Source organism: Petaurus breviceps, unplaced genomic scaffold (genome assembly GCF_028583685.1).
Source record: "Petaurus breviceps papuanus isolate PSGF00001 unplaced genomic scaffold, PetGlider_PUasm1.0 125, whole genome shotgun sequence".
Taxonomy (NCBI): domain Eukaryota; kingdom Metazoa; phylum Chordata; class Mammalia; order Diprotodontia; family Petauridae; genus Petaurus; species Petaurus breviceps.
The window spans coordinates 9,318,630-9,330,218 of record NW_027185653.1 but is presented as its reverse complement, the minus strand read 5'-3'; the positions used below and the strand labels follow the sequence as shown (position 1 = coordinate 9,330,218).

The 11,589-nt window shown below is 43.4% G+C and overlaps 1 pseudogene; it reads left to right on the top strand.

Annotated features, from left to right (window-relative positions):
- The first annotated feature begins 8,799 nt into the window (after nucleotides 1–8,799).
- Nucleotides 8,800–10,039, top strand: LOC138163624 (transcription factor E2F4 pseudogene; annotated as a pseudogene).
- Nucleotides 10,040–11,589: the final 1,550 nt, after the last annotated feature.

Genomic DNA, 11,589 nt, shown 5'->3' with positions numbered 1-11,589 from the left:
GAGCACAAAAATCTGAATAGCAGCTGTTTACATACAAAGAAATACTGAACTGAGTCTCTAACATTGGAGAGAGCAGCAGACACTCACATAATCTGGAGTGTGGCCACACAGTAAAGGAGGGACAGAAGCCTTTGCTCATGTTGTTGCCATTCATCGCATAGCAGGAATCAGCTGCATTGACATGTGGCTGTACTCTCTTTGTCCCTGTTCAGTGCCAACAATGACCAAAAGCACAGAGAAAAGATACAACTCTCATACCTCTCAGACAAGAGACAGACTAATGATCGCTGGTTACCATGGGTCACATAAAAAATGGGAGAGTGCTCAGTGTCAGCCCACCTGCCAAATTACATAATGGACAGAAAAAAATAACTAGTGGAAGGCTAGTTAAGCGGGGCATGGACAAAACACTGATTACATCTTTGTTTTTTTTTTTCTACATCCTCTACATTTTTTATAGGCCACCCAAAATCCTTTGGCAGGCTGCAAGCAGCCAGGGGACCATGAGTTGGGCAGGCCAGATATAGATGATCATTTCTTGTCTCAGATATCTGTTCTGGGAATCAGGGTTGGTCTCAGAAGGTTAAGGCACCTGTCTCTCCACACCTGAAATACCCCTGCTACGGAACAGATTGCTTTGAGGTCCCTTTACTGCCCTCGACTCAAAGTTCAAAATCTGACATCCTTTGGGGGTTTAGATTTTGCTAAGATCCTTTTCTTATTCCCTGGGGCTGAGTCCAAGTCTCGCCTTCCTTCCATTCTCTGGGGATCAGGATCACAGATGTGGAGTCGTGCTTGTGTTATGGCCTAATATGGGTGAACTAGAAAATACTAGTTCTTATTCTGCCACCTTTCCTGGTCAGAATTACTCGCTTTTCTTTATATGAGTTAGGGCAAAGGTTCTAGGGAGAATCCTGCAGGAGTAAGAGTCCTAAAATGACTGAGTCATCTACGTAGAGCTAACAAAGGGGTGTTCACATTAGAAACCAAAAGGTACAAGGTCTCAGAATGACAGTGTTGGGAAATTGTACTACTTTGTTACATAAGAGCTGAGCAGAGGAATGCTTACATGATAAAAAAAAATTAGTAAGGTTCCTGTTATCCAAACCCTCTCAAGATTTGCTCATTTGCATATCAGAGCTACTCCCTTGAATGTATCACATGGAAGAATAGCATATAACAATTCGTCTACTTGCTTATTTTGGCCAATAGGGAATATTGCATATTCCATACTTGGGATGTAAGAATTTAGAAGAAAGAGGCACAACCAAGGTGTTTAGTCCAAGCTTCATTGGGGAACTTACTTGTAGGAGCCCCCTGCAGATAACACTTTGAGATGGACAGCAAGGAAGCAAGCAAACCATCCCCATGGATGTTTATGCAGGGACGTGGTCTTTAACCATTTTTATGTTTTACTGAAATTCTCTTATGGAGGAAGTGGTTGAAACATGGGGGTTGTGTACATGTTCAGCCAAGATAGAGTTGGTTGCTAGCCAATCACACATCATTCTTCATCTAGAAAGAATATGTATGTGTTTCTTGTTCCTAATAGCAACCACAATCCCTTTAACTCTAAATGCTCATAATTGCAACCGTTTAACCCAGAGAGTCAAAAAACATAAGTAACTCCATTTTTTCCACGCACTTACAGCAAATATTCACTCTGTTACTGAACTCCTTCGGATATAAGAAGTATCATGTAGAGCAAAGAAGTAATTACCACTGGGATTTGGATTGGGAGATTAATTTGGTTGGATTGAGGTTTCCAGTGCCAAAAGATTGATGGAACATGACAGGATAAAAGGTCCAAAACGAAGGGAAATTTTGCTGTGAAAAAAAATTTATAAAACAAAAATGGAAAAAGCGAATAGACCTGGAGTGAGAAATGAGAGGACATGCAATGTGAAGCATGGTAATAACACTGAGAAATGAGGTTTGGCCAGGGGGATGCTTGGGCACCTGGAGATTCAGTATCACAGAGATTAGGAGAGTATGTAAGAAACTTGCTAACTATAAGAAAGTGATACCCCTCACAGTAGCAATGAGTTGGGAGGATCTCTACTGAAAATTGCAGATAAGGAAAATGCTTGCCAACTCCTCTTGGTCATTGCTTAGGCTCTGATGGCTGAGACTATAAATAGCAGTTGTTCCTATTTTAGCCAGAAACCCTGAGCATCTTATGCTTCCAACCTGATTGCTTTACCAGATAAAAGGGGCTATTCTTTGCTTCATTTCTTACCTAGCCTTAATCACTGAATGGGTGTTGCCTCAGGCAAACTGAGAGCTGAGAAAGATGTTAGCTTAAAAAGGCCAAGGTCTCCTACTGCATTGGGACCATCTCCAGTCATCCTGATTCGTATCTTTCTGCTGAACCCAAATGCTCTGGAGGAGAGAGTAAGGCTGGTGACTTAGCACAGTTTGACTCCCTGAAATACAGCTTACTTGGAAGTGAACTGATGTCATGGTGTGGTCAGGGAGAAAGGCCTTTGCTGTGGGTTTGGGAGCCTGACACAATGGTCTCTGAAAAGGTCCTTTGCTTTTGGAAATACGGATCCTAAGGGCTCACTTTCAGAAGAGGTGTGTGATGTGGCCAAATGAGACTCTGGGCAGCCGTTGAGCCCCCAGCTTTGAAAGCCCAGATGCTGGTGCTTCCCTCTCTGGTAACTGACTAGGGATGGATGCAATGGTCAGATGCCTTCCTGATGATCTGTTTCTGTGTGTATTTGTTGTCTGCTTGTAACCTCTGTTTGTATTCCCTGAAGTTTGGGTGCTGACCTTTTTCTCCTGAACTAGGTAAATGACATGTGTTTGATTAAAGCAAGGTTGTTAATTTGTTTTGAGTTGCTATCCTTTAAAAAAGCAGATCTAGGAACCTGTGCCATCTTGGGTATACTAGGGTGCTTGTAGCTACGAATGGTGTCACATACAGGATCTGCAAACTAAAAGCAAAGTATGGGGGCTGGGATAATGGTTTTTTTTCCCCAGTTGTGTTATCTGTGACTCTGTGAAGCCATGGAACAGGAGCACAGAATTGCCTGCATGCTGACTTCGCTGAGGTGAAAGCAGGAATAGTGAGCTGCATGCATCAGGATTGGGGCAGGAGCCAGGAGTGGTTGCCTCCTGCAGGAGGAGGAGGAACCCAAGAGTTCACAATTCAGCCACAGGACAATATAAAGACTGTGAAGCAAGACAGGAGCACTGTAAGGGTTATGGGATTTAAAGATCTCCCATGCCCCATGGACGTGCTGACATAGCAGAGGAAGAGAAAGCGGTCCTGCGGTTTTCTGAGCCGAGCTAGCGGTCCTGCAGTTTGCTGACGTAGCAGGAAGGGGCGGAGCAAGAGAAAGTGGAAAGCAAGCGAGAGAAAAACAAAAGCCGAGCTAACGGTCCTGCAGTTGGCGGTGGTTGCGGTTGCGGCAGCAGCAGAGGCAGTGGCAGTGCGAAGCCCTTTTTTTTTTTTTTTTTTTGAGTTAGGACTCCTTCTGAGCACTGCCAGGGGCCGGAGCTGCTGGGAGCAGGACTTTCTGCTAAGGACTCCTGCTGAGCACTGCCGGGGCCGGAGCTGCTGGGAGCGCGCTGGGTGGTTGCTGTGAGTGGGGAGAGGAGGACCTTTGCCTGAGGTAGCCTGTTCTGTTTTGAGGGCTTGAAAATGTGGGTGCTTTCTACTTTATCTACCTGTGCCAATATCATAACTACTCTGATGGCTTTCACTTTCTGGTTTTGGGACTCAGTCTTTTGGTATCTTAATAAATTTTCTAGTTTATTTCCCCAAATGGCAAACCTGAAGTATTTTGTGATGGATAATTATATCAGCATATTTGTAATCTCTATAGGCATTGTGAATATGGCATTGCTGATACATCACTGAATGTGTTTTCTTGCCACATCCCACAGTTTGGGACCCAGGGGGAGGATGGAGTTGTGTCTGTGGTGGGTGGGGTGAAGTGCCATGGACACCCAAGGACCCCAGCTGTTTTTTGTTTGTTTTTTTTTTGGTTTTGTTGCCCAATCACCCCTCAGGACTTGGATGCAGGGGCTGGAGCAGTGTTAAGACTGGAACTTGGCTCATTAGAGCCTGCGCCAAAAAGTTCCAGGAGGAAGCCTGCAAGGGCAGTGTGAGGGGAAGGACAACCCACCCCCCCCCTCACCCCAAGAAAACTTTATTTGGACATTTTTGTTTTGGACTGGGGATTATAATGCTATGTACTTTGTGTTCCTTTAAGGCCCTGTGGCCGCTTTGGTAATGAGCTCTTATGTTATGTATCTTGCAAATGTTATGTCTCTATTTTGTGAAGATTATGTTGTATTTAATAGATATTAATGCTAATTCATATGTAAATTGCCTATATAATGGGCATGAAAGATCTTGGAGCTGAGTGGTAGGAATGGGAATCTGGAATCTGAAGATCTTCCCTGCCCCTTGGCCCTTTGATAGGCTTAAGTGACACTGAGATCCTTCCCTGATTTGAAAATATATTTTGCCCCCTAATAGCCTGAATATGGTCACATGGAGCCTGTAGTGGGAGGCCTGTTTTTCAGGAATGCCCACACCTTCTTACTTTGTGATTGGGCAGTGGGTCAAGAGGGTTGTGACATTCTCTGAGCCAGGAGAAGGCTATATATACCCTGATGTGAGGTTTTGTTTTACACTCACTTTGAGAACAGTTCTATGATTTGACCAGATGAGACTCTGGGCAGCCTTTGAGCCCCCCGGCTTTGAAAACAAAGATGTTGGTGCTTCCCTCTCTGGTAATAGACTAGGTATGGATGTAATAATCAGACAGCTGGAAGCTTGTCTGTTGATCTTTTCTCTGTCTGTATTTGTTGTCTGCTTATAACCTCTGTTTATATTCCCTGAAGTTCAGGGTGCTGACCTTTTCCTCCTGAACTAGGTAAATAACATATATTTGATTAAAGCAAGATCATTGATCCAAAAAAAAGAAAAAGAAATACGCATTCCATTCTGTCTTTCAATTTTGTACATCTCCCACATCATCTGATCCTATCCTTGTATTTTACGTCTTCTAGCTGGTCCAATATTTGTTTTTCGTGTTTGAAATTTTACCTGTCTGTGGTGAAATTTGAAATATGGGTTTTCTTTTCCATTGTGATGATCTATGTTTTCTATTCGTATTCAAAAGTTCCGAAAAGAATTTTTAAAATTGTTTCCTGTAGAGTGATATTTCTTTTTATTCAATCTGAAAGTTTTAATGAAAATGCTAAATTTTCTTTGCATATCCTATCCTAAAGGCCAGACTCTCTTTGACTTATATTAAAATAGCACGTGCTTTTCACACTTCTTTTTACACATCGTCTGTCCAGTTCTCTTCTTGAACATTATTCTTAGTTTGTATGATGGAACTATATCCCAGTTGGACAGATTAGGGGCCTTTCTTGATGTCATTGATGTTTGGTTGAATGGAGTCGATTAATGTTTTAGAATTCAACCAGGATTCAGTGCACTGAATTGGTCTGTCTCTTTATACTTCCACCATAATCTCTTGATGAAGAAATATTTATTTAACCCTTTATGTATTAGTCATAGCACAATTTGGAAAATCCTAGTTTGGCTTTCTTTCTTGGCAAGCTTCCTTTTCATATTCTTTGAAAATTTATCAAATGAGCATTCCTTCTCTGAAATTTTGGAAATTCTGTCCAATGAAGAGAATAGGAAAGGTGTCTGAAAATTGTGAATCAAAATAAATTTATTAGCCTGCTAAAGAAGACTTCTTGTGTTGATAGCAACCTCAGCTTCTTAGGGTATATTTTGGATTCCTGTATCTTTTCAGACTTATTTGGAGCTTGTAGTATAATCAGCCTTCAGCAGCAAATTAGGATAATTAAAACATTTCACAGGAGAGGGAAGGATAGACAAAGAGGAATAAAACCAAGAGAAGAAAGTAGAGTTTCTAAGGGAATATGTGACCTGAAGCTACCAGGCTTCGTTTCTTTTTTTTTTTTTTTGGAGGGCAGTTGGGGTTAAGTGACTTGCCCAAGGTCACAAGGCTAGTTTTTGTGTTAAGTGTCTGAGGCCAGTTTTGAACTCAGGTAGTCCTGACTCCATGGTGTGGGCTCTCTTCACTGTGCCACCCAGTCACCCCAAGTGTTCATTTCTTTAAAAATATAAGCTTCATGGCAACAGTTCACTGCGTGTGTTGGGGAAGGAGGCGGATATCTCTACTAGTGCATGGCCAATGACCCAATTCTAGACCACTGTTGACAAATTTTCTAGGTTGTTTCCTACTTTGAGAGAACCATAGCCATGAAAATTCCACATTCAAATTTTTCATTTTAACTTTAGTGTCATTACTTGGAAAAAGTTTTGTTTCCAGGGTAGATTTGCATAAGTGTCATTTCTACTATATCAATCTGCCAGGAATCAAATGATTCATTGCACCTCTCAGCGGTCCCCTTGGTAAGGCTTCTAAAATCTGCCAGGGATAAGACTTAGTTGAATTCAATAGGGCTTTACAAAAATCTAATGAAAGTGGCTTTCTAGTAATAATTCTGCATTGTATGCTAAGGTGATAACCTTATGTGATTATGCCTTGTGACTATGAATCAGACTTATAAAACAGGGTTTAAATTCATGGTTATTCTGCACTTACAAGGGTAATTATGAAGTGGTTGTACTTATGCTCCCAGATAAATAACAGTGAGCTCTGGGGGTTGACTTTCTAGCCTTGCAATCAAAAAGGTCACTCTCTTTTTGTGAAACCAGTGAAGCCTCATTTTATAAACAGAAGGACACCTAACAACATAATGACAAGATTGACCACAGGTGATTGAGAGATAATATGAAATATGACAGAGTTAGTCTTTAACGGAATAAGTTAAAAGAAAAATACAAAGCAAAGTTGAGGGAGTTAGTGCCTGTTCAAACGACCTTACTTTTCTAAGTGTGCCATAAAAAATACCCAGTCACACAATCCAGTTTCCCCTTCTCTTCTTGTTCTCCCCGTTCTCAAGAGTCCTCAAATTTAAGGCAGAGCCAGGATAGCTGAGTAAAGGCAGGAATTTGCCTGAGCTCTCCACTAAACCTTTCCAAATACCTGTAAAAATGACTCTAAACAAATTCTAGAGCATAAGAATCCACAAAAAGGACTGAGTGAAGTAAATTTCCAGCCCAAGATAACCTAGAATGCTGGTAGGAAATGTCTGTTGCACCAGGGTGAGTAAAGCACAGCCCAGCACAGGCAACGCTGGCAAAGACTGGGCCCAAGCAGAGTAGGAATAGGCCATGGGGTACCTGAATCACCGGCAGCCATGGTAGTTTCTAGTTCCCTCAGACTACAAATGCTAAAGATGAAGACAGCTTAGAAGATCAGTATAAAGGGGCTGTCACAGCTAGGTGAAGAGTGGAGCACGGTCCAGCACAGGTCCATCAGCACAGCCCTGACCCCAGCAAACCAGTGAAGTGGACAGCCGAGTAAAACAGGGCAGCGATGCCAATTAAGATTTAATAGGAGTGTTTATTAGCTGGGCCAGCCCTACTGCCTCCCAAGTAGGGAAGACAGCCTCAAGCCTTCTGCAGAGCAAATTTTTATAGAACGAGATATTGCTCACAACAAAGTATGATTCCAAGGGGGTGTGCTGCCATTTCTGGCAAAGCCTTGGTTACCTATCAAAGCCCTGGATAGAAACAAAACTTTGGGCCGTTTCTAGCAACGCAGGTGGAAAGTCCCCTCACTGTTATGGCCTAATAGGTGGTTTCCACGGACCTTGGTTGGGACCCCTTTCTGGCAGGGTGCGCCTGGGAGCGGAGCTTTGGTGTGTAATTTCTGGTGGGCACTTCACTAGGAGCAGGCCTTGGGAGCAATTGAAGAATCAGCTGCTTCCAGAGCTCTCAGGCCACAGAGGGTAAAGGGGAAGGGAGTGACAAACACCTGGTCAGAAGGACATCACATCACAGTGGTCTTTTTGCTAGCACCAAAGTAGGACTCTGTTGCTTTGCCCATATTCAGATCTGGGTCACAGTCCCAGAGCACAGCAGAGCTGGTGGCCACAGTGAAGGGGGAGCCCTCCTCACAGTTCCAAGGAAGAAAAGTGCTCATGGTTGCTCACATACCAGAGCACAGGACCAGAGGGTAGTAAATATCTCTCCTTAAAGAACTGAAAACTTACAGGTCCCTAGAAATAGCTCTGAAAACAGCTAACAAAACCAGTGAAACTTGGGAAAATACACCCTCTGCCCTCAAAACAGAGCTCTATATTAACAGAGTTGAAAGTCAAGTAACAGACTGGGAAAATGAGCAAACACCCCCCCCCCACACACACACACACAAACTATTGACTATAGAAAGTTCCTATGGTGACAAGGGAGCTCAAAACACACCCTCAGGAGACAACAAAGTCACATCTCCTCATCCAAAGCCTTTAAGAAAAATAGGAATTAGTCTCAAGCCAAAAGAAGAGCTCAAAAAGGATTTTGAAAGTCAGGTGATGTCTTGAGGTTGAGGAAATTTGGCAGGAGAAATGAGAATGATGCAAGAAAATCATTAAAAAAGTCAATGACTTTGTAAAAGAGACACAAGAAAATAGAACCTTCAAAAACAGACTAAGCCCATGGGTAAAGGAGGACCGAAAATGAATGAGAAAAATGTGGTAAGAGCTGCTTAAATGGAAAAGGAGGCCCAAAAACTCCCTGTAGAATTTTTTTTTTTGCTTTTTGGAGGGCAATTGGGGTTGAATGACTTGCCCGGGGTCATATGGTTAGTTTTTGTGTTAAGTGTCTAAGGCCGGATTTGAACTCAGGTCCTCCTGACTCCAGGGCAGTACTCTATTCACTGTGCCACCTAGATGGCCCATGAAGAAAATTTCTTAAAAATTAGAAAGAAGCAAGGTGGTGGCAGGTGGCAGGTGCTGACCTGGCTTGCAATTAGGGAGACAGGCTTCCATGGGGGAGTCTGGGGCCAGTTGCTGCCGCTGCCTCCTGGCACCTTAAGCTAGCAAGAGAAGAACCTGGGGCTGCTCACAACCAAATTTGTGTCACTGCTGCTGGAGGCTAAGGGCTGAATTCTCGACCTGAAACTGGTAGCAGACACCTTGGTTGTTTGGCAGAAGTGGAGAATCTGTGACATCAAGAATGTCCTGGGAGGGACTGGGCTGACTGAAAAGAAGTCTGAGAACAGTATCCAGTGGGAGGGTGTGGGACACTAGGAAAATAGCAGGCAAACTCATCCAATTAAAAGCTGAAAATCTAGGAGCTTCAGCAGCAGGAGCAGGAGCTGGACCAGCAGAGTATGTGGAACGTCAGCGACAATGTGACATATGTGACTCATGAGAATTTCTGCAGATGTTTCAAGGGGATAGCTCTTGGCCGTTCGGGCCCCATCAGGTACCAGCCTAGAATGGGAAGAAGTATCAGATCCACTTGGGGAGTACTAGCAGCCCCATAGGTATACTGCTGGTGAACAAGGACACATGGAGCTCTCCCCTTATGGTGGTTCCTGTTCCTCTGCCTAAGGATTTCCTTCAGTACCAGGCAGCCATTTTTTCTACCCCACCACAGAGACTGGCACCCTCTCAGCACCAGGAGATCTTAATCCTCAGCAGCCCCCACCCCTCCACTCTTACCAACACCCTGGACCAGAGTGCAGTTGGGCAGCCAGCAGCTACCTAAGTTGCAGGAAGCCTAAGTGGCCCTGCGACAGATAGCAAGAATCCTGGTGTCCTCAGTACCTTCAGCACTGCATCCAGTTTTGCACTCAACACCCAGCCACTCAAGTGCTCAGTGTCCTTAGATAGCAGCTCCATCTTGCCCTTCTACTTGCAGGTAGAAACGCCTTCTACCCCTTTTGAACCAATCAAGCCAGACCCTCCAGGCATCCTGGAACTCCCCCAGAAGCTATTGGAAATGTTTGATCCAACGAGGGTGTCGATGACTTCTGGACTGGCCGAGGAGTTGATGTCTTCAGAAGTGTTTGCCCCTCTATGCTACCACCTCTCTCTTCCCCTTGGAGACCACGATTGCATCTACAGTCTGGATGAAAGCAGAGGTATCAGTGACCTCTTTGATGTGCCAGTCCTCAACTTCTGACAGCCTTTGGGACTGTGTGCAGACAAGACTGTCTGACTTGGGGAGCTTTGGTTCTTCCTGCTCCCTCCATGCCCAGACTGCTAGGATTTTTCTGCATACAGACTGACCAGCCACTAGACCCCTTCAATTCCCTCCTTTTCCAAATTGCACAATTAGGGTATGATTTCTTATTTCTTCAACTCACAAGTTTGTCCATCTGCCCTGCAAAATGGGGAGAGGGACCAATTTTCTACCCCCCCAATATGTTTATCCTCTCTTAACACATAGCAGAAGTTTGCCATATGCCTCTCTTCCTAGGGACAGAAACCTCATGCCCTCATCTCCTTTTGCATCGCAGACCTCATCTTGGAGTTCAGGGTCTGCTGTGCCCGAGTGATACATTATCTTAGTTCTCATCATCAAAGCTACTTAGGAGACCTACTCGCCACATTCCCCTTCCCTCTGTTTCTGCCCATGTACCTCCCCCCAAGGCCCAAAAGGCCAAGCCCAGTGCCAGGGTGAGGACACAAACACATAAAAGACAAACAAAGAAAGAAAAAAAAACAAAGACAAACCAATGTCTTGAGTTTGAACCAGGCTTTCCTGGGGTCTGTAAAGAGTCCTGCAAACGACTTGGTGGAGGGGATAAGGGAAGCCAATACACATTGTTTGTGAATAGAGCAGGAATGATGCCATCTCCTTGATGCTGCATAATATGTTAATGAGATAGGCTAAGGGACTGGCCAAACTGGATGTGTCCCCATCTCTGTGCCTCTAGCCTTAGGGCTGGAAGGAGGAGGCCCCCTGACTCAGCTATGATATATATCATCCCTTGTTTCCAGTTAGAAAATGTTTGGAAAGAGATTTGCAGAGATTTACAGGAATAAACAAATTCTTATATAAAGATAACATTTATACTTTTTGCCGTGTAAGAAAATTCCCTGTGATATTTGTACAATGTCTGAATAAATACAAACTATGCCTAAGGCAAAAAAAAAATAGAATGGAGCAATCAGAAGCTACTGACTGTGAGAAATCAGGAAACAATAAAACAAAACCAAAAAAAAACTTTTTTAAAAAAATAGAAGACAGTGAAATATCTCATTGGAAAAACAACTGACATAAAAAATAGATCTCAGAGAGAGAATTTAAAAATTACTGGACAATCTGTAAGCCATGATTTTAAAAGAGCCTGGATATTACCTTTCAATAAATTACTGTGGGAAACTGCCCTGCTCTTCTAGAGCCAGAGGGTAAAATAGATCCTGAGAGAATCCAGAAAGAGATTGCAAAAAGAAAGTGCCTAGGAATATTGTGGCCAAATTCCAGACTTCTCAGGTCAAGGAAAAAACAATGCAGGTGACCAGAAAGAAACAATTCAAGTATGATGGAGCCACAGTCAAGATAACACAAGATTTAGCATCTTCCACATTAAGTAATGGGAAGGCTTAGAACATGAAATTCCAGAGAGCAAAGGACCTAGGATTACAATCAAGAATCACCTAGCTAGCAAAACTGAGTGTAATACTTCAGGGAAAAAATGGATGCTCAGTGAGATAAAGGACTTTCAA